The sequence below is a fragment of the Nannospalax galili genome, unplaced genomic scaffold, assembly GCF_000622305.1.
Source record: "Nannospalax galili isolate Female #2095 unplaced genomic scaffold, S.galili_v1.0 scaffold136, whole genome shotgun sequence".
Taxonomy (NCBI): Eukaryota; Metazoa; Chordata; class Mammalia; order Rodentia; family Spalacidae; genus Nannospalax; species Nannospalax galili.
In genome coordinates, this window is record NW_008340872.1 from 4,258,084 (window position 1) to 4,258,967 (window position 884).

Sequence of the window (884 nt, forward strand, 5' to 3'; positions counted from 1 at the left end):
ACAAAATTCAGCATGCATTTATGTTCAAAGTCCTAGATGGAATGGGACTGGAGAGAACATACCTCAACATAATTAAAGCTATATATACAACAAACCCACAGCCAACATCATTCTAAATGGAGAAAAACTGGAAGCATTCCTATTAAAATCAGGAACCAGACAAGGATGTCCACTATCTCCACTTCTTCTCAATATAGGGCTTGAACCTCTTGCTAGAGCAATAAGACAGGAGAAGAAAATTAAAGGGGTACTAATTGGAAAAGATGAGGTCAAACTATCACTTTTGCAGATGATACGATACTATACCTGAGATCCCAAAAGTTCCTTCAGAAAACTCCTGGAACTGATCAACATGTTCAGTATAATGGCAGGTTATAAAATCAATCTACAAAAATCAGTAGCCTTTCTATATACCAATAACAAGAAACTGGAGAAAGAATACAGGGAAATTCTCCCATTCACAATTGCTGCAAAAAAAATAAAATATCTTGGAATAAATCTGAACAAAGACACCAAAGATCTCTACAATGAAAATTTAAATTGTTAAAGAAAGAGATTGAGGAAGACACCAGGAGGTGGAAGAACCTCCCATGCTCCTGGATTGGAAGAACTAATATTATGCAAATGACCATTCTACCAAAAGCAATATATAGATTCAGTGCAATCCCAATAAAAATCCCATGACATTCTTCACAAGATTAGAAAAAAACCATTCTTAAATTCATATGGAAGCACAAAAGACCCCGGATAGCCAAAGCAATTCTGAGCACAAAGAGCAAAGCTGGGGGGATTACTATACCAGATCTCAAAGTATACTACAGAGCTATAGTCATAAAAACAGCATGGTACTGGCACAAAAATAGACACATAGATCAATGGAACAT